General features: G+C 48.6%; 1 protein-coding gene across 8 annotated transcripts in view; it reads left to right on the top strand.

Annotated features, from left to right (window-relative positions):
- Rusc2 (RUN and SH3 domain containing 2) overlaps positions 1-21,406 on the top strand; it is a 58,143-nt gene that overhangs the window by 12,595 nt on the left and 24,142 nt on the right. For 3 of the 8 annotated variants that reach the window (XM_075967449.1, XM_075967445.1, XM_075967448.1), the window contains exon 1: positions 21,110-21,219. The exons of 4 other annotated variants lie outside the window; for them this stretch is intronic. The gene's annotated coding sequence lies outside the window, so the exon portion shown is untranslated. Of the gene's footprint in view, positions 1-16,238; positions 16,630-21,109; positions 21,220-21,406 lie in introns of those variants that run through there. One more of the 8 variants, XM_075967451.1, reaches the window with a different exon arrangement.

Genomic DNA, 21,406 nt, shown 5'->3' with positions numbered 1-21,406 from the left:
TTATGCTTTTGTGTTTTCATTCATTTCCTGTACAGTTCTTTTTAAAAAGGAAAAGCAGCTTCACATTTCGTGTACTTAAGCAAAAATGGAAAGTTGTTTGTATCCATGTACAGATAAGAGGAGAGTTCTCAAAGTGGCACAGCTGGAATGTGGATGAATTTAGGGCAAAAGGGAACCCTGGAGAGGGCTGAAGACTTTCTGCTGCTCCTGCTCACCCTGGGGTTGTTTCCCTTTGAAACACACACACACACACTTTTCTTTGAATATTAACCCAACCTGTTGACTTTAGATACAGCCAAATTTTATCATACAGAAAAACAATCTTCTAATGGTTCTGAATAGCCAGAGATTTTTCTGTAAGATGCTAATATTGGTGGTTCTTTTCTGCTGTCTTCCCAAAGGATTCACTTTCTCATTTGCCTGTCACTATGTGGCAGATCAGCCCAGAGCAACCACTGAGAACCGATAATGGCACAGGGAGACTGAGGCAGGTTTATGAGTTCAAAACCTGCCTGTGCTACATAGGGAGCCCGTTTCAGACAGCTACAGCTGAGTATGAGCAGGGTCTGATCCAAGTGTCCTAGAATGTTTGCTGTTATTAGCTTTAAGACACAGTCCACTATGCAGCTTAGGCTGGCCTCAAACTCAGGATTCTCTTGCCTCAGCCTCCCAGACTTCTGGGTTTGCAGCATATGCCAGGCCCTGGGAAGCTCTGGCTCTCCCTCTGCGTCGTGATTCCCAGCTAGAGACATGGTTGGGTTGAGAGCCTGTCACCTGGTAATGAGCTGTACAGCAGTAGCTTAGTGGTAGCTCGAGAGAAGCATTACCAAAATACTGCATACCATCCCCAAACTCCTGTGAAACTCGTAGCCGTAAGTCAGTGGGCTGTATGAGCCGAAGGCCTACTTGGTTGTCAATTTCTTTTTGTCCAGAGTTGAAAAATGTTTTTATACTCAGACTTTCTTGTTTGCAGTATGACAGCTTTGGGGTTTGGAGTTTAAGTTTATGTCTGCAAGTAGACACTGAACACTGGGGGGTTCTGCACCTCCTCTTTGAGTATCGTGGCCCTCTTCCTCTGATCTCCTGTAGATATATGCTTTTGGGGCAAAATAGAATCCACCTGCATTACCCCTGAAGTTCTCATTGGGAATCCTAACATGAGGCCCAGGTTCTTAACTACTTAGAAATATCCCTAGAGAGGTGGCTCAGCCAGTAAGAGCACTGACTGCTCTTCCATAGGACGTGGGTTTGGTTCCCAACACCTCTGCTGTGGCAGACCATTTGTGACTCCGGCTCTGAGGGATCCGAAGCTCTCCTCTAGCCTCTGCTGGCATTGCATGCACATGGTGCATGGACACACAAAACACTCATGCAACAAATAAAAATTAATCTTGTTTTTTTTTTAAAAAATCCCTAGGTAAGATAGATTCTGTGGGTTCACGGACCACGCTTTGAGAAGGGCTGCTCTTCCAACTTTAATCTCAACTTCTTACTCTGCAGAAGTCAGCTCTGACCAATGTAAGGGATTTTCTTCTTGTTTGTTTGTTGTTACTGTTTTGTTTGTTTTGACACAAGGTCTCATTATGAAGCCCTAGCTAGCCTGGAACTCACTCTGTGTAGACCAGGCTAGCCCTGGACTAGGAATTCACCTCCCCTCCCTCCCAGAGGCCCCAAGTCACCACATCCAGCTTTCTTCCCCTGGAAATCAAGCTGTAGGGAGCTGGGGAGATGACTCAGCTGCTCTGAGCACTGGCTGTTCTTGCAGAGGACCCAGGTACAGTTCCAGCACCTGCATAGCAAAACACAGCCCCCTGTGACTCCTGGGGTCTGACCCTCATCTGGCCTCTAGGCACCCATGTGGTGCATATACGTACATGCAGGCCAAGTACTCATACACATAATTTTTTAAAAATTTTGAGACACAGTCTCACTATTTAGACGTAGGTGTCCTGGAACTCACTATGTAAACCAGACTGGTCTTGAACTCACAGAGATCTGTGGGCCTGTGCCTTCTAAAGTCCTAGGATTAAAGGTGTGCAATACCTGGCTATAAGGGCAGACAGAGAGTCTCTTGAATCCAAGATTTCTCAGAGACCTAGGAAGAACTCAGCTTCTTCCAGTTTTTGGACTTCTAAATTTGTTTTAAATGATTGCGGGTTTGGGGAGGTGGCTCAGTGGTTCAGAGCACTGGCTGCTCATGCAGAGGCCCCAGGATCAACTTTCAGCACCCAAATGGCGTCTCACAACTGTCTGTAACCCCAGTTACATAGAATCCAACACCCTCTTCTGGCCTCAGTACCGGCCATGTAGGTGGTGCACAGACATACATGCAGGCAAAACAAAACTTAAAAAAATTAAATGTTTAAATGATTGAATTTCAAGCCAGGTTTGTAGTTATTGAAGACTATTTTAAATATTTACGTTAATACATTGTTTTAATACAAAAATGCTCAGAGCATATATGAAGGTCCCCGAGGCAGGAACATGATTGGTATTTTAGAAAAACCGACATCAATAAGACTGAAAGTGTTCCTCATGTTTGCTAACCTGGAGTTCACTGATGGTCCAGACAGTATCAGAGCGGTAACAGGACAATGGAAGGCTGGTGGTAGCACGTGTTACCAGCACTTAGGAGGCTGAGGCAGGAGGGTCATGAGTTCAAGCCCAGCCTGGACTATGGCATACATTTGAGACCAGTCTTGGCTCTAGGACCAGATTCTGTCTCAAAGAGGTGGGGAGGAGAGGGAGAGCAAGGGTTGACTGGAAAATTAGATAAATAAAGACATCATGGGTAACCAGCGATGCCAGCTGCTGAAGAGAGTAGAGAAATGGGACAGCGCTCTGATGATTTGGGGTCGGGACTTCCCTTTAATGGAAAAGTTAGCTTGGTTATGGAGTCGAGCGGCCCTGTGTGGTTTCTCACGAGCAGCAGCGGTCCCCAGCCAGCGCGGTCGCACCTGCCCTGCTCTCCAGTGACCTCCACCATTTTGTTTTGCTTTGCTTTATTTCTAGCAGGGCCTTGCTGTGGAACCCTGGCTGGCCTGAATGTGTTCTGTAAACTGATGAACATCCTGCCTCTGCTCACCAGCATGTGCCACAGCACCCAGGACCCCCTTGCTCTCTTCTCTGGGTTATTTCCCATCCCTTGGTTGTTTGTAGCGTTCCACCAGTAGACTCCAGGTCATGTCCACCACGCCAGGCCAGAACTGCTGCTTCATATCTCTTCACTGTTTTGCTGTGTCCACACCTGTAAACACTATGTTTAGTTCGTTACTTTTATTTGTTCGTTATGTAGCCCAGGTCAGAGTCATCTTTCTGCTTCCACCTTCTCGGTGCTGAGGTTACAGGCTAGGACCACCATGCCTGGTTTATAGCCTCAGTTTGACACATGCCTGTGTGTGTGTTATTGTTATTGTTGTTTTTCTTTTTAAGACAGGGTCTACTATGTAGCCCTGACTTCCCTAGGATTTACTTTGTAGACCAGGCTGGCCTTGAACCCAAAGAGATCCGCCTGCCTCTCTGTCACTGAAGTACTGGGATAGAAAGCAAAAATAGCATTAATATCCTACCTTCTTTACCTTCTTCTTTGAGGGGAGCTGGTGGCTCATGCCTTTAATCCCAGCACTCAGGAGGCAGAAGCAGGTGGCTCTCTATGAGTTCGAGGCCAGCCTGGTCTACAAAACGAGTACTGGACAGAAAGAAACCCTGTCTTGAGAAAATAATAATAATAATAACCATCATCATCATCATCTACTTTCTTCACAAGCTCCAATTAAATAAGTATCTTGAGACTTGGTCTGTGAATCGTTATTACCGTGGACCTTGTATAACTTTTAGCACTTTTTATTTGCTCAATTTTCTATATATTTTCTATATATTTTCCTGATTCTCCTCAAAGTTCTTTGAGAGAACTGTGAAAATACCTTCCAGTTTTCTAACTGGCCAAGCACACTTCTCCCTCCTCTGCCTAGACTCTTGCTGTCAGCCTTCATCTAAGTTCCCTTCAGGCCTCAATTTAAACATCTCTGCTGCAGGGCTTCCAGCCTGCTCATTTCTGACCAGGTCTCTTGCTTGTTCCTTTCTCGTCTGCCTTCCTCTGCAAGAACTGTTAAGGGTCGAGGGAGTCCCTAAGTAGTAGTCTCTCTTCTTCCCTCCTTTCTTCCCTTTGTTTCCCTTCCTCTCTTCTCTCTTCCCTCCCCCTTCCCTTCCTTCCTTTCTGCTTTTTTGTTGTTGTTGTTGTTGTTGTTTTTAAGACAGGGTCCTCTATCCTCTATGTTGTCCTGACTGACCCAGAACTTAAACCAGGCTGACGTAGGCCACCTTTTCGGGGTGACTTCTGCTGGGCTCCTAGCCACAGCAGGTGAGTACATTTCAGGGTAGGAGCATGAGGATTAGAATTATTAGGCAAAGGAACATAGATATAAGAGAAATAGGAGACAGAAACATGGGATAGTACTGGGAGGGTGGTCTAGTGAATACTGAAATCTCCCGTGTTTAATTTCCATTTGCTTAAATACCCCGACCCCAAAAGATAAAAGTAAGATTTTAAAAAAAAAGCTGCATTCATATGATAGAAGAAATGAGCAGGTCAGTTGAAGGATTATGGACTTCATTTTTGCTTTAGTATTCTGTTGCCAGAACAAGATAAGTAATGCTGATACTGTAGACCAAAACATTCTGTTGGTGAACCACTCTCTCGGTGAAATCCATAGATTTCTCCCTAAGGGAATAGGAGCCTAGTTGGATCCTTAGACTTTTGAGTAGGAACAGATCTACTTCTTAATTCCTGAAATACCAGGGCTGGTATTAACCACACCTGTTGACAATAACCTTGAGAGAGCAGAACTCTCTGAGCTAAATCAAGGTGGGGTGGAGCCTTGAAATGAAAAACAAGGTCTGGACGTCAACTGTTGACAATAACCTTGAAGGAACCGAAGTGAGTTCCAACTCCCTGACCCTAGGTGTTGTAGAAAGGACTAGTACCAAGGGCCCTGTCTCCAGGCTGGCCTCAGACTCCCAGAGCTTCACCTGCCTCTGCCTTTTAAGTGTTAGGAGTAGAGCCACATGCCAACACTTTAAGCAAAAGCTTTCCAAAGCAGGACTGTGGGGATGATGGTCGTTGTGTGGTATTCTTCATACTAATATGGCTTTTTAAAAGGAGAAGCTTGTCAACCCCTGAGTTTATGTGGAAGACTCTCCCACTGTGTTCTGTTGACAGTGGGCTATTCAGGTAGTCATGTACCTAGCGATGTTTATTGGATGGGGAGTTCTTGATTTGTAGATAGCTTCAAATTCGCTATTCTCTCTTTCTCTGCGTTCTCTTGGGATGTTCCCCATGACAGAGGAGCAAAGAAGAGAGCTGCGAAGAGAGGTTAAAGAACGGGATGCCGCTGCCTGAGGAACAGGAAGCAGTGGCCGTGGTAATGACTTGCTTCCCCACTGTCAATTAGTCTCAGAAAGGCAGGAGCAGGGATTTGGAGTCCAGAAAGGAGATCCCTGGTATGTATTTAGTGTAGTTGTTATTTACTGAGACCTCAGGAAGTGCCAGTCACTGTATTTATCTTTTCTCCGCTCACTTGTCCTTCCACCTGCAAGAAAGGTATTATTATCTCCATTAGAAAATGAATCTGAATCTTGGGGGCTGGAGAGATGGCTCAGTGATTAAGAGCATTGCCTGCTCTTCCAAAGGTCCTGAGTTCAATTCCCAGCAACCCCATGGTGGCTCACAACCATCTGGAATGAGGTCTGGTGCCCTCTTCTGGTCTGCAGACATACACACAGACAGAATATTGTATACATAATAAGTAAATAAATATTTTAAAAAAAAGAAAAGAAAATGAATCTGAGGGCTGGAAAGGTGGCTCAGTGGTTAAGAGCACTGGCTGCTCTTAAAGAGGACCTGAGTTTTGGTCCCAGCACACACATGGTGGGTCACGGTCATTGTAACTCCAGGTCCAGGGGATCTGGCCTCCAGTGGTACCTGATTGTTGATCTCTTCTAGCATCTGTGGAGCCAGCATGTTCAGGTTAAGCACAAACAGTTTCAGTGACTAGTACAGTATGTAATGATCTGTTCACACAGTATTTAATTCAGAGAGTGTGGGTACTGGAGAGATGGTTCAGTGGTTAGAAGCACTGGCTGGTTAGCTGCTGGACAAAACAGAATTCATGTGCATATAGGCGCACAGGTGTGTGCAGGTGCATACATTTGTGTGTTTGCGTGTGAGGCAGAACAACCTTGAGGGCTTTTCTCAGCAGGTGCTGACCATCATGTTCTTTGAGACAGGGTCTCTCTGGCCCAGAACTTGGCAGTTAGGCTAAGCTGTCTGTCTCTACTTCCCCGGCTGTAATTACAAATGCACACCAGGTTGGCTGGCTTTTCATGTGGGTTTGGTCAAACTCAGATCCTTATGTTTGCCCAGCAAGCACGTTAGGGACTGAATTATCACCACAGCTCCAGAGCTGCCTGCTGTGGTATTCTTTTAGAGGATTTGCTTAGGGTAGTTGTGAGTGCTTGGTTGCATATGTGTACGTATGTGCATGCCTGGTGCCTGTGGGAGCCAGATGAGGGCATCAAATAACACCCTGGAACTGGAGTTACAGATGGTTGTGAGCTGCCATGTCTGTGCTAGGAACACACCCAGGTCCTCTATAAGAGCAGCCAGTGCGCTTACCCACTGAGCCATCTCTCCAGCCCTCTTTAATCGTATTTGAGTGTGTTTGTTACTAAGAGTTGAGCCTAGAAACTTACACATGTCAGACAAGAACTCTGTCTGGATTCATCCCCGGTGATTTTTAGAATTTAACTGTTTACTTATGATTCAGCCTTCCCAAGACCCAGTTTATAGTTTGTATATTCATGTTTTAGTAGGGACTGTGTTAGGGATAAAGCCATGCCTTTCCCATGTTAGGCAACCATGCTGCCACTCAGCCGTGCCCAGCCCAGCTGGGCTCATTCACCTGGTCTGCCCTCGGGTCTGTTTGTCCACATAGTAGAGCACCTGGCACACTGACTCAATTATCTGATTTGGGGGTAGGCGTGGCATTGGAGTCCTTAGGACCACAGATTCCCTGTCTGTCTGCCTGAGCAGGGAAGGAAACCCTGCCACTTAAGCTGTGGGGTTAGGTTGTTGAATTCCAAGATCCTGCTTCTTTTGGAGTGGGGGCCAAAAGCCTGATGCCAGATGAACTTTGTTTTGGCAAAGGGGCTTGTCCTTGTGATGTTTGACCGTGAGTGGATTGTGTAGGTTCTGTCCCCAAGTGAACCCAGTGGGGCTGTAGTTGGCAGAGGGAGCAAAGAGTCATGCTCCCCTGCCAGAACCTCCCTACCTCTAGATGTGGCCCCCAGTCTAGGGTGTCCCAGCAGGACATGCCCAGCCCTTCCTTGAAATTCTAAGCAGCCTGAAGACTCTTCCAGATGGAGCTGGATTAGCTCCCAGTGCGGACAGCGGGTCTTATGTAACTTCATAGACTGCCCTCTTTATTTTCCCCTGCCCTTTTAAGGAAAAAAAAATTGTTCCTGGACTAGTACTGGACTTTTTGCCACACATCCTGCATTCTTTCCTTGCTACTCAGCAGCCCCCATGAATAGCTAATGGCAAAATTGAAGACTTGTGAGGTTAAAGGATGAGGTGGGAAGAGGGACGGAAATAGGAAGGAACGTCAGACACGCTGTTCTGGGTTTCACACTGCGGCCCAGGCCTGGCAGTGAAGCAGCCCCTGGGTTACTGCTCTGTGTGTCCCAGAAGCCAACCAGTGAACTTCTCGTTTCCCCTCCAGCACCCCACACCCTGGCAAAGAGAGCTGGAGTCACACTGCATGAAGTGTCCACTCTGTGATGGCTGCAGCCCCGTCTGGAGAAAGCCATCCCTCCTGTTTAGCTTAGTGAAGAGTCCGTTGCTGGATGTGTTTGGAGAGAGAGTTCTTGCCCGGCATGTGGAAGTTCAGGACACACTTTAAACATCTGCTGTTAGGTTAGGTAGCTACAAAGATGAAGAACACAGCTGCTGTCTATAGCATGCAACCAAAGGGGAAAGAAAAATGCACGAGATATTTAAAATAGTTCCTAGCCCTCAAGCCCAGGTGCATGCTCATGGTGTTATTTCTCCGATAAGGTTGAGCATCCGCTCTGTGTTCATCTGAATTATCATGCATCCAGGATTAACAAAACTCTATGAAAATATGAGGGCTGCATGGAGTCACCCAGACAAATGAGCAGTTTCTAGACAGTAGAGAAACCACAGGGCAGAGAGGCTAAAGAGATTGTGAAGAATCAAGTAAACCTTTGAGAAGTTGGGCTACTTTAGAAATCTTTGAGAATTTCTAAATGGCATAATTGTATAGTTGACAGGGTACGGCATGATGTCTCTATGTATTTCCATAATATGAAATGACTGCGGCAGAGTAATTGGCATAGCCTTCATCTCAAACATTTATCCCTGTGTTAGAAATGCTAGTCATTTTGAAATATGCAGTCAGCTATTCTGTTAAGAGTTTTTAGACAAGAAGTCTAATAGACTTCGTTTTAAAAGCTGACTTGGTCTCAAGTCAGACGTTGTGAAGATTCAGACAAGTGATGATTGCAGGTTAGGCTTTAGTAGGAATAAGGATGGAGAAAGGGGGCGGGATCAGTAAGACTTGATTATTGATATGTGGTAGGACATCGAAAGTAGAGTGTGTGTAACAGAAGCCCAAAATGTGTGACTCTGGTAAGATGGAAGCTTTATTTCTCTACCACAGCAGCGGTAGTCCAGCCCTGGCCTGGCCTGGCATTCCAGTCTTTTGTTTCCTGCTGCTGTAGAGACCAGTCCTCAGCAACTCAGGAACTGAAGGGGAGACACAAGAGTTGGCGGACTAATCGCTCAGTTGACTCTAGCTGAGGGAGTAAAACTTAATTCTCTGGGGCCAGCAAAAAGGATGCGCACACACGCGCGCACACACACACACACACACACACACACACACGCACGCACGCACGCACCTCCAACTTACCAGGAACTTACCTGGGGTGCTGACCTTCAGCAAGCCCCCAGCAGGTCAGAGAAACTGGAGAGGAGATGCAGAGCAAGAGAACTGCTGGACAGACAGACACATGAGGACTTCTCTGAGCTCAGGCCAAAGCTTAGCTCTTCATTTTATTTTTCTTTCTGTTGCTGTTCTCCTCTGTTCTTTACTGCTCTGTTCTTCCTCCCTGGTGCTCCCCTTCTGTCTCACTTCATTTACTCCACAGCTTATATACCCAGCAAATCCTTCAGGCGATATAAAAATTACAGTCTGGTTATGTTCTATTTTTCAAGTTAATGATTACAAGTAAGAAGCAATATGTTTCTCATTTTCCTTACATGATTAAACATTTTATGTGTTACAGGTAAAAACCAAATTATCCAAGAATTTACATATATTCGTGTCCAAGCAACTTGTTCCAGATTAGCAGAGTGTAAGTGAGCGAGGTGTTTGTTTCAGGCAGTTCTTTTGCTGGCAGGCTGCATTTTGCAGTTGCAGAGAAAGGATCAATCATTTCGTTATTTATCTCAAAAGGTGATCTTAAAGCCACAGGGAAACCCTGTCTTGAAAAACCAAAAAAAAAAAATTAAAAAAATTTAAAAAAATAAAAATCTTAAAAGAATCACAAATCTAAACTTTTATAGCTGGGCAGTGGTGGTGCACGCCTTTAATCCCAGCACTCGGGAGGCAGAGACAGGCGGATCTCTGTGAGTTCGAGGCCAGCCTGGTCTACAAAGGGAGTTCCAGGACAGGAACCAAAAGCTACGGAGAAACCCTGTCTCGAAAAATCCAAAAAAAAAAAAAAACTTTCATATATGAGAAACAGCCAGTCATTTCTACTTTAAGTCCTCAGGGTGCATACCCACTCCTCAACACTAAGTCATGTCAGGAAGCTGAGACACAGGAGGGTGCTCACTGTTATTCTTTTTTAAAAATGCTGCAAGATCCCCGCGGCAGTAGGCAGCAGAAATGCTGTAGGTCCCAAATGGTGGCGGAGGGCTATGTGGTGGCAGGCAGCGGTCTCTGGGAGCAGCCAGTCCCAGGCAGAAATGGCTGCCCGTCCCAGAGCGGCGGAGGGCCATGTGGCGGCAGACAGCGGGCCCTGGGAGCAGCCAGTCCCAGGCAGAAATGGCTGCCCGTCCCAGAGCGGCGGAGGGCCATGTGGCAGCAGGCAGTGGGCCCCAGACAGAGACAGCTGCTGGTCCCTGAGCAATGGCTGGTTCCAGGCAGGGAGACACATGGCGAGCGGGCAGAAGACAGAAACATGGATAGACAGGACATGCAGGGTGAGGTTGAATGTTTATTTAGGGGGTTATGGAGGAGGAAGGGTGAAGGGGGGGACAGAGAGAGAGAGAGAGAGAGAGAGAGAGAGAGAGAGAGAGAGAGAGAGAGAGAGAGAGAGAGGAAGAAGGAGGAGGAGGAGGAGGAGGAGGAGGAGGAGGAGGAGGAGGAGGAGGAGGAGGAGGAGGAGGAGGAGAGGAGAGGAGAAAGAGACAGAGAAGGGGGAAGCAGAAAAGTGGGGAGAGAAACGAAGCTGCCTCTCCGAGAGGAAGATAGAAAAGAGAGGACGAGCTCAGGCCGGAAGCTGAAGATCAGCCTGCCTCAGCGGATGGGGGAGGGAGTGGGTGTGGCTTGTCTCTTAAAGGGACCAAAACCATAACATTCCCAGGTCTTCCTTATAATAAAAAGCACGCACATCGAGGAAGCAGAAAAGGAAGGGCCCAAGATGGCTGCAGGCAGGTCAGAGGTAATGGGAGTGGGCGTGGCTTGTCCCTTAAAGCGACAGGAAAGCACAACACTCACCAACCCATTCTAGCAAGGAAGGTGCACCAGCCAGCAATAGCCAGGCTGCCATTGTTCCTGTTCCCTGACCTCAGGGAGTCCCTTGCTCAACTATTAAAAGTGTGCCTTCCTAAACTTTAAATTGTTCCCCCAAGGTTTTCTACAGCAAAGCCATTACCCAAAGCATCGTAACCTAACTTTACTAGCAATCTACATGTGTAAATTCTTTTATTTAGAGGGTGGTGGTTGAATCACTACTCTGCTCCAGCATCAGTGTTTGGAAACCGTCAGTCGCTGCTATTGTAACTACCAGAAACACTGCCCAGTGAGGGGCTAGAAACCCCTGAGAGTTTTCATACAATTCATAGATATGAGGGATGTGGTGACCGCGAAGGCAATAACAGAGCTTTGTTCAATAAGAGCATGAGGGTCTCATGAAACTTGCTCCTCTGGCTCTGCATCTCCAAGGCTCACCTGGGTGTGGCTTTGCTGACCCAGCTAATGTTCCCTGAGCTATGTTCCCTGAGTTCCAAAACTGCACACTGTTCCCCTTGTACGTCCCCTCACCACTTTCTCCAGGCCATCTTTTGGCCCTAGGTAGAAGCTGTAGTCGTCGCGCCTCCCCTAGGGTAGGGAAGAGAGGAAGGTCACATCCCACTCATCCTGCAGAGACTGCCCTAAAGCCTACACACTTCCTCTACAAGCAGGTCACTCCTGCTGGGGAAGTACAAATACATTGTATCCAGCCAAATGACCAAAGCTGAAAACGAGTAAGAATGAATTTTTTTAATGTTTATTTATTTATTATGCATACAGTATTCTGTGTTTATGCCTGCGTGCCAAAAGATGGCACCAGACCCCATTATAGATGGTTGTGAGCCACATGTGGTTGCTGGGAATTGAACTCAGAACCTTTGGAAGAGCAGACAATGCTCTTAACCTCTGAGCCATCTCTCCAGCCCCAAGAATGAATATTTGATTGGCAGCTAACAGTTTGGGGTTTGGGAACTGATCCAGACAGCCCAAAGTGTTTACAAAATAACAGAGGTGACACCAAGCCCTTGAAGAGACTTCTTTAGCCACTAGGCAAAGGTGAACATATTTACAGCTTGTATTCTTGTGGGGAGTAAATAAATATTGGTTCAGATAAGCCACAAGGTTAAGTGTGACTAAAACTGTATTGACTTGATGTCAGTCACTACCATGGGAAATTGCTGTGCCTGTGGTTTGTAATATCTTGTCATTTGCTAATAGCCGTAGCTAACCAACAGATTGTCATTGTTTTAGAACAAAATCTAATCAAGTCTCAAATGAAGGCATTTACTCAGTGGTCCCCTCTGCCTAGGGCATTAGAGGATATTGAGTAAAGGCCCAGGGACTTGGGAGTGAGTCAGACCAGAGTTCCAAGCCCAGCACTGTTCTTCCCAGCTCTGTGATCTTGGATAAACTTAATCCCAGACCGCCTTGGTTTCCTCGGCTGCAGAGTAGAGCTAGAATATCTCCTCTGCATAGTTATTGTAAAGATCCGAAATGTGTTTATGACCAACACTAGCTCTGTGGGTAGCATAACAAGTAATGGGTAATCTTATAAGGATGAAGTTTTCATCTGTTAGCCATTTGTTCCTTACCTGAGACCAGGCTGGCCTCGAACTCACAGAGATCCACCTGCCCCTGCCTCCTGCGTGCTGGGATTAAAGGCGATCACCGCCACTGGCTGACTTTTACATTTATAAAGAATTGTACATTTCGGTATTTCTAACAGGGAATTTCAGATGTTCTCACCACAGACAATGATCAAGTATTTGAGGTGATGTTAGTGTTAAGAAAACTCCTCTCCGCTGGTGCACAGAAATCCATTCAGGCCGAATTAAACCAAATTAAAATGCCCATGTTTTATTAAATGCAGCATTCTCAGGTGGCCGAGAGCATGGCAGGGGAGACAGAAAACCAGGGAACACCTGCAAAACCTGGGACCACGTGTTCCTCCTTGGGTGCCCCACTTAAATACCCTTTGGAAGTGGTCCTGACCTTCCCCCAGGGAGGGGTCAGGACCTGGCATGCTGGGATTTGGAGTCCAGACCGTCTGCAACTCCCAGGCTAGGATGGATACCAGGGACATCACAGTTAATTCATTTGATTTACTTATTCCACATTGCATTCGTAAATCATAACAAAACTTTGAACCTTATAAGTATACAGCTATAAATGGTCAATTTAAAATAAAATAGTTTTTAAAGAAAAAAAAACCCGGGAGTCCATTGCATACCTATATTACTCTCAGAGCCAAGTCTGCTTCCTGGCCCTTTTCAGGTGGATTTGCTGGTCCCAAAGGCCCGTTCTCTAGAGGCAGGTGGGTGTCGCTAGAGCTGGCAGAAGAGGTTCAGATGTCTGCTTTGACTCTCAGGGAAGGCAATAGCAGTTAACGTGTGTCAGAGAAGACTAGATTCCTCTTTTCCATCTCTGAGTTCTGGAGACCTGGCCAACCGAGGAGTTGCGGGACTAGAAAGAGTGAAGGCTCATGCTGGCGTGGGTACAGTGCCGCCTTTGTCCCGCTGCACACTGGCGCTCAGTCCTCCCTTCCTGTCGCCTCCCGAGGCCTTTTAGACAGAGTCCAGGAGATCCTGCTGCTGACCGCATCATGTGGAGCTCAGCCTCCACCCAGGGTCCTGGGTCAGCCAGTCAAAGAGCAGGGGTGAGTGGAGGAGCCCCTGCTGCTCTGCCTTTGACCCTCTTTCTTACACATCAGTGGAAATCATGGCCTTCCCGTGGAGCTGTTGCTCAGACCCACTCTCCAGCATGGCCACTGTGACCTAGAAGGGGGAGAGCTGGGAAGGGCCATGGTGCTCTACCTGGCCACATCGACTACAGTTCTGACATGCTCTGGTTCAAACGCTTTATTTCATAGCAGTTACATTTCCTGTTCCTGCTTCAGCAGCAGACGAGAACTATGAAGAGACCCTTTTGCAGGTGGCAGACCTGGAGCTTGCGAGGACTGGTAGCCTGCCCTTATGACCCAGCACGTCAGGGGATATGCAAGAATGAAAGCAGTGTCCCTGTGCTCGGGCATCCTGCCATGGTCCCAGGGTGCCAGCTTCCAGAGGGAGCTGAACTCAGAGACCTTTATCACTGGTGATCAAACCTAGTTGTCTCTGGGGCTTCATTGTTGTTCTGATGACCAGGTAGATAAGCCTTGAGTGACAGAAAAAGAATGCATTGACTGAGTTCACACCCAGGCTCCTGGTACCACTCACATGGCTGCAGCCATGAGTCAGCCTCAGCAGGGAGGTAAAGGAGTCCTTGCTGCTCTGGGCTCGCCTGGTTTTTTGCACTTCAGCATTCCTACCTGATGTGTGGGACATTTTTGTCATTCTCCAGCAGGCCGCCATGAGGAATAGCCCCTCCTTAGGCCTGTCCCCATCTGTTTACATGAGCTGCCCAGCTGTCTGCTTCCCCAGCACTGTCTGCCTGACCGCGGAGAAGGCTGGCAGGAGCTGCCTTATAGGGAGGCAGGGAGGCAGGGAACAGCCTCGGGGCTCCACGTGCTGTGGTCAGTACATACACGGTTCCTGGACCCCACTCTGCAGACCCTTGGGAAGAGGTGATGTGGGCGGGGGCTTCTGGCCAGACAGCTGGTTCTGGGTGCCTCTAGCCTGCTGTGTCCTGTAGGGTGGAGCTCTAAGAAATATGATGTTCCTGCTGGGAACGGCAGATGAGTTGAGGATGGTCTTGGCCTGTTCTCTGTCTCAGGTGTTCTACGATACTCTCCCAAGTATTTCTTTCTTTTTCTGTCAGCCCACAGTGCACCAGTCTGCTACTTGTGACAAGGCCAAGCTTGGGAATGCTGGGTGGGAATCTTCCCTTGACTTTGCTCAGATCATTTCACATGACAGGTTGTAAGTGTATGTATACACGTGTCCTGACCAGAACAGCCATTAGCTCTTCTGGAAGCGGCCTACCCGACTGAGGAGAATGTTGTGGGTGTTGTGGGCAGCAGCCTTCAAGCTGAGGTCCATGTGATCACAAAGATCTGGGACTAGACACCTGGACACCTGGCGTCTGCTTGTTCCACTCCCCTGTCTGTCAACACTGAACTCTTTTCCCCAGAGCTTGCTACCTTCTGAACCCAGCTTAGCAACCTGGAGAAGCCTGGGCCACTCCTATGGCAGGAAGCTGCCCTACATTCGGACAGTAACCAGTAGAACTTGATACTGACGCCAGAGTGTAAAAATAAACACCTCGTACAGTTCTGTCTTAATCCATCGCCAGCAGGGTTGCTATTTTTAGCCTGTAGGCTAAACAGGCAGCTGTGATTGGGCATACACCAGCCTGGGCAGCCCTCTCCTACCATCTTGGGATCAGGCTGTTCCTCCCCTTCACCTACTGGGAGCTGAGCTGGGGCCCCCGGAGAAGGACCTTCAGTCTGGTAACACTAGCGATAGTGTGGTTGGTGTCTTTGCTCTGGGAGGTAGATTGAGACTCCAAAAGGCTACTAGTGTAGATCTGATGGACACGGATGGCCAGGCCCAGTTCAAGGAGGCAGGGACCGACATGACCGTCCCCCCCCCCCCCGTTCCCTTTGACTCTGTTTGTGTTTTGACAGTGTCTCCCTCAGTCTAGGTGGGCCTCAACCTTGCTCTGTGGCCGCGGATCACTGCCTCTCTGTGGCTGAGGATGGCTACCTCTCTGTGGTGCTGGGTTTACAGCCGTGCATCAGTAGCCCACTTAGTTCTCTGACTAGTAGATAATTTTCCCACAAATACCTCAGACATAAGGCTTTAGATTTCTCTGGAAACTGGGCGAGGAGAAAAGAAACAAGAACACTGGTCATCTGCCAGAGACAGAGTAATAATAGTGACATTGCTGAGCACTGATGTCAGGTATGACAGACTCTGTAACTCTCTGAGGGAATGTCATAGCAGTTTACAGCCCAGAGTTCCATAGCGGGCAGGCTGTGTCTCAGATTGGAACTGATCTTAGCACCAAATCCTTGCTCTGTGCATTTCCGACCCTGACCTCTTGAATCCTTAGGACAAAGCCAGATGCCATACACCTGCATGTTAAATTGTTTGTTTAAGTGAGCAAGACAAAACTCACGCTAACCTTGGTCTTCTAACTAAAGCAAACACCATTACTGGTGCATAGAAAGTCTTTGCTGCCCCCTACAAAGTCCCAGTGCTCTGCCTGAGCGTGGAGAGCTAGCCATCTAAATTCTACTGGCAAATAAGGCACCTCCAGGGCAGGCTTCCACTGCCGAGAGCCTGGCCAGATGAGCCGGGTTCCCTAGAGAAGCCTGTGACAGCAATCACGCTGAGGCAGGGGGTTTCCTTGAAAAGCTTCCCTCTGCGCTCTCTCACCTCCCCCACCCCCCATCCCTGCCCCACAACTGGTTTGTGTAATTCAATCTAGATTCTTCTCATAGCCACTTCTCTCGCATATGTGCCCTTTTATTTACAGCTCTGGACAAACCGATTGGCCAGCAGTCTGGCAGCCTGCACGCTTCAGTCCACTGTCGGGGAGGAGGGGGAGCAGGGAACACTGGGGCTGTGCTGCCCAGATCCCAGGAGCCAGAAGGCACTGCCAAAGGATAAGCAAGGTGTTGCCCACACTGGACAGTTGAAGCGGTGGAGGGGCCTTGTTTGATCCAGCTGCCTTACTCCCACAAATCAGTGCTTTAAACTGCCTCTCAGCAAAGCAGGCCACTCCGGCCTCAGCGCCCTATTCCTGTCTCTAGTCTTGGTGGTTTCTTGCTTTCTCACTTCACCTGCATCTGACATTGGGAGACTGTCCTGCGGCCTCGTTGACGCCTGCCTTCTCCATCCCTTCTTCTGAAGAGCTGTTTGCCAAGGTAGGACCTGAATCTTGCCAAGTTCCCCGAGGTCCTCCTCTCCCTCTAACCTGGCATACCCGCAGAAGGAATAGGGTTTGCAGCGGGCTCTCGATCTCTGGAGATATAACTGACATTACAAGCCAGCCTCTGAGCCTGAGGGGTGTGCCCATACAGTCTGGAATGAAGAGGGCGGGAAGGAGGCTAGACGTTAACACCCTGCATAGGACCTTTGGATTCGGTTTACTTTATGATTATACCTGAAAGGAACCCTAAAGGGTCTCCAGATGACTAGTTGCTAGAAGCTGAGCTAGGGAAGGGTGATGGCCTGATGGGAAAGCAATGCACCCAGGCTAGACCAGTGGGAAAGGCTGTCTTCCTAGGTGTAATCCCTTCCCTGCAAAAAGAGATCCTGGAGCAAAGCTCAATTTACTATCAGGTTTTTGTGGAATAAAGAAGAGCAATTCTAGCCGGGCGGTGGTGGCGCACGCCTTTAATCCCAGCACTCGTGAGGCAGAGGCAGGCGGATCTCTGTGAGTTCGAGACCAGCCTGGTCTACAAGAGCTAGTTCCAGGACAGGCTCCAAAACCACAGAGAAACCCTGTCTCGAAAAACCAAAAAAAAAAAAAAAAAAAAAAAAAGAACAAGAGCAATTCTTGTCGGTGGTGGTGGTACACACCTTTAATCCCTGCACTCAGGGAGGAAGAGGCAGGCGAATCTCTGTGAGGTCGAGGCCAGCCTGGTCTACAGAGTGAGTTCCAGAACAGCCAGAGATACAGAGAAATTCTGTTTTGAGAAACAACAACAACAAAAAAGAGCAGTTCTTGGTCAGCACTGGCGGTGTCTTGCTCTTTGCCTGGTGTAATTGCCCAGCACTGCAGTCTCCAGTTATTGCACTGGGGCCTCGGGAGCTCAGCCACGGCCGGCCGAGACTAAGAGGCTGGGAACCAGCGTGAGTTCTGTCACGGGTTCTTTCCATTAGCGATATTTTAAAGGTGCTGCACATTGTGGTTCATAAGGAAGTACAGACTCGGGGAAAAGACGATGCAGCCACACCAGTTCCGTGGTTCTGCTGCAGCGCCAGGCCTTTGGCAGAGGGCTTGCCTTTGATTGTTAGAGGCAGCACACACGAGGAGCCCAAAGCAGAACAACGTCTGTGCTTCGAAAGAGGACACTATATTAGGGAGGCCTAATAAGGAAGCAGCTGGCTGTCTGGGACAGCCCTTCCAGAACACTCCCAGCATTCTGGCTGGCCTTGCTTAGAGTCCAAAATAACGTGAAACCAGTTAAGAACAGTATCCTGTTCAACTAGGAGCTGTTCCACTGCCCAGAGGGAAGTCAGACGACCTTGTGGGTGTTGGCTCCATTCCAATTGTAGAGGCAGACTCTTGAGGCCAGGGCCAGGTGTGCTCGGGCACCTGGCAGCTTGTTTATTTTCCTTGTTACTCGGCCACTGATATCCACTATCAATGCCAGTTCTTAAATCTCCAAATTCTCTGAGCATCTCAGGGACAAGCGCTTTCCTCTAGGGAAGGCTGCGCCGTTGTCAGTACTCAGGGCCTCTGAAAGCCCAGAACCAGAGTCAGGGAAGGGGCTTCTACGAGAGAACACTCAAAATTCACGGGCAGCATGAAGCTTATTTCTGCTCCGGAAAGCCAGTTTCATTAACTGTGATGTAGGAGCTGCGCAGAAAGAGGTGGTTTCTTTGAGTATTTTTGTGTTTGTATGTGTACATTTGTGGGTGTGTGTCTGTGTGTGCGCGCGCGTGCATGCGCACACGTGCGGAGCCCCGAGATCCACGTCATGTGTCTTCCTCAGTCACTTCTTCACCTTACTGTTTTGAGACAGGGTTTTCCACTGAACCTGGAGTTCACTTACGAGGCTAGACTGTTCAGCAAGCCCCAGGGTCCTCCTCCTTCCCTGGCTCGGGAATTACAGGCATGCTGCCATCATGCCCAGCCTTTTAGGGACCTGAATTCAGGCCCTCGAGCTTGCGTGGCAGCTTCACTGAGTCACCTCCCTGGCCCCAGAGGTGACTTCCTTTAGTCATTTATCTCGCTCTTCATACTCTGAAGTCTCATCAAACCGTGTTTGGGCCTGTCTTTACCTTTGCCCTGATGTTTCTTGGAATGTTTTTCTTAAATGGTAGAATCCCTTTGAATTCTATTTAGACTCCCCACAGTGGGAAAAGGAAGTTGGGGAGCATAGGGGTTTAGCATCCCATCTTCAACCAGAGCAAACCTATTTTGTGTATTAAGGCTTGGGGAATACAACTGAAATCCAACTGTATCATGTTCCCCAGCATAGTGCTGCTCTGCCCCCTGCAAGGCATAGCGACAGTGATCTCAAACTGGGTCCCTTTCCGACACCTCTAGCACAAGGCAGTCCCATAGATACTCACAGTGGGCTCCTGGAGGCTGGACGGTGGCTCTGTCAGGGAAGCACTAGCCCTGTACACATGAGGGCATGAGTTGAATCCTTAACACCTCTGTAAAAACTGGATCCAGGGACACGCCTGTCATCCTGGCAGCGGGGAGGCAGAAATGGGCAGATCCTTGGGGCTTCCTGACTACCTGGTTTTGCTAGCCTTGGTGACATGTGAGCATGTACCCACCAACCCAGCACACACATGCATACAGCATGCACAGTCAGATCTTAAGAGTCTCCGGATGGGCAGTGAGTTGGTTCCGTGGGTAAAGGGGCTTGCCACCAAGCCTGCCCACCTGAGTTCAATTCCCGGAATTCACGTGAGGGTAAAGGAGAACTGACTCCTAAAAGTTGGACTCTGACTTCCATATGTGTATGTGGCATGTTTGTGTCTACACACACAATCAATCAATCATCATCCAATAAATATAAAAGGAAAAATTGCCTCAGGATGCTTCAAGATCAGAAGAGTGCAGAGTAGAGTTTATCATAATTTATTCTGACCTGTTTTAATTAAGCATTTCTTAACTTTGTGATTAGATTCAGTCATCCAGTATGGGATGAGACATGGGTTGTCGCTGACGTCAGATATGCCTGACTCGTGCAAACGAAAGCACTTCCTTATTTCCAAATAAGTCCCTGAGGTGAAAGGTCAGTGGAGTGATTGTGGGGAGATCAGGGTCAAAGGTGTGTCTTGCTCTGTCCCTTTAGACAGGGTCCTGCCTTGTAATCCAGGCTGACCACAAACACAGCCCTCCTGCCTCAGCCTCCCAAATGCTAGGACCACTACACCTGGCTCCTTGTTGTGTTAGGGACTGTCCTCAGAAGTCTAGCATTCCTTAGCTCTGGATTAAATTTGAGAAGGAAACATTAGGGGCTGGAGAGACTGCTCAGGGTAAAAGCTCCAGCTGCTCTCCAGAGGACCTGAGTTCAGTTCCCACCATCCACGCAGCAGTTTTAGGAGATCCCACACCTCTGGCCTTCACTGGCACCAGGCGTGCAGTGAGGTTAGGAAGTGGTGACACTGTGGTCTGTGGTGTGCTGGGCTAAAGGAAGCCCTGAACATGTGAGAGCTGTCGCCAGTCCTGCCAGACAGTGCTCGGCGTGGCCCCACAGGGGTGTCAGGGACAAACCCTGGGCCCAGAGCTCCCGCAGAAATCAGCTAGCACTCCGTGCATCTGATCACAGATGGCGTCACAACCTACAGCAAAGCCCCGCAGTGGTCTCTAGCAGCTCCAGAAGAGGCAAGAGTCCCGAAACCTTTTCAGCCATCCTGAGAGGACCAGTCATGGCTTAACGTTGTGAATTCCTCCCTCTCTCCTTCCTTCCCTTCTCTGTCGTTTCCTACTTCGTGGGCTCAGAGACTGCTGCTCCTCAAGCAGGTCAAGGGTGGAGATGGGTCTTCAGCCACTTTGTGTCTCTGTAATCCGGTTAGTTCAGTATGGAGTCAGGAGATACACAGGTCTCGTGAGGCGTGGAAGCAGCAAGGAAAGGAAAGAGATAGTGTCATAGCACATACCTGTGATCCCAGTACTCAGGAGGGTGAGGCAGAAGGATGGCCACAAGTTTGAGACCAACCTTGACTATACAGCGAGTTGGAGACCTGTCTGAGGGACACACTGCCTCCAGAAAGCCAAGGGAAAAGGAAAAGGGAGTTAGCGCCCAGACCCATGTGGTCTCCAGTCCTCACCATGGAGTGACGACAGCATGGCCAGCCCTCCTTCCCATAGGTTCTACATCCACAGATTCCGTCAGCTGGGAGGAGAAATTCTCGGGAGGAGGCTGGGATACAGAGCTTGCCTGACTCACACAAAGCCTTTGGTTCAGCCCCCACTTCTTGAAGGTGGGGAAAGGAGAAAGGAAAACAGTTGAGAGGGTAAATCAATGGGCAGGATGGGTGCTTGGGAGCCACCAAGCCCACCTTGAGAGCTGCTGTTTGGTTGTTGGGTCTTTAGAGACAGGGTCTCTCTCTGCGCAGTTCTGGGCACCCTGGAATTCGGTAGGTAAACCAGGCTGGCCTTGAACTCACAGAGATCCGCCTACCTCTGCCCCCCCCCCCCCAGTGCTAGGATTAAAGGTGTGGGCCACTGTTTCTGGTCTGAAAGCTGCTATTCTGAAGGACGCATCATCCCTGAGCACAGAGTGGACAGAGATGGCGCTCGGCTTGCCTTTCTTCAGGCTCAGGTATGGACCACTACAGCTCATTCATTCTCAGACTGGCCGAGAACCTGAGCGAGGAAGGGATGGAGGGTTCACTGGGTCTATAGAAGAGCAGAAATTTTTCTCTGATCTGAGAGAAATCAGCCTCCCTTTCTCTGGAGGAGCTTACTGCAGGCTCCCCCTGGTTAAAGGGGTTCTCTCTCCTTACAAG

This window comes from Microtus pennsylvanicus, chromosome 3 (assembly GCF_037038515.1).
Source record: "Microtus pennsylvanicus isolate mMicPen1 chromosome 3, mMicPen1.hap1, whole genome shotgun sequence".
Lineage (NCBI taxonomy): Eukaryota > Metazoa > Chordata > Mammalia > Rodentia > Cricetidae > Microtus > Microtus pennsylvanicus.
Note: the sequence above shows the minus strand (reverse complement) of the source record. Positions and strands in the feature narration are given on the sequence as shown.